At 39.1% G+C, this 527-nt stretch overlaps 1 protein-coding gene across 1 annotated transcript in view; it reads left to right on the forward strand.

Annotated features, from left to right (window-relative positions):
- Window positions 1-527, forward strand: part of LOC107758180 (R3H domain-containing protein 2-like) — an 86,738-nt gene that overhangs the window by 55,220 nt on the left and 30,991 nt on the right. The window lies entirely within an intron of this gene.

Here is a 527-nt window from a genome sequence, read left to right on the forward strand (position 1 = left end):
AACACATGCTGAATTGAGTGCTGTGCCTGCCTGTGATGAGGAGATTGTGAATAAAGAATGAATATTAGTCGAATTTAAAATAAACATTTGCATTTGAATGCAAAAATTGTACAATCCAATGTTAGGTGAGCGTCTTCAGCTGGAGCACGAGATGCGGTGATGATGATGTAAGTGACGTTGTAGTTTGTTTTGTTAATGTTAGTCTAGCCCGCGAGACGTGCAGTTGCTGCGTTATGCTTTCAAAATATTAGAGAAATATAGAAGCTCAATGCGGAGAAGATCTTGAATGGGTTAAAACCGAAACCAAGCCATTCACACAGAACGCATATTCAGCGCATTTTTTAGACGGACAAATATGACTGCTGCACTCGAGTCTCACAGAAGAGATGTATAGAAAGCCATGCAAAGTTAAAACAGTTTAAACTTTTAGAAAACACGTCACGAATTTATGGAGGTTTATTCCTTTTCACTGCGTCTCATATGTTTTTAAATGCAGTCTGTGTGAATGGCGCTTCGGCTCTTTGGAT

The sequence above is a fragment of the Sinocyclocheilus rhinocerous genome, unplaced genomic scaffold (assembly GCF_001515625.1).
Source record: "Sinocyclocheilus rhinocerous isolate Xijiao unplaced genomic scaffold, SAMN03320098_v1.1 scaffold203, whole genome shotgun sequence".
Taxonomy (NCBI): domain Eukaryota; kingdom Metazoa; phylum Chordata; class Actinopteri; order Cypriniformes; family Cyprinidae; genus Sinocyclocheilus; species Sinocyclocheilus rhinocerous.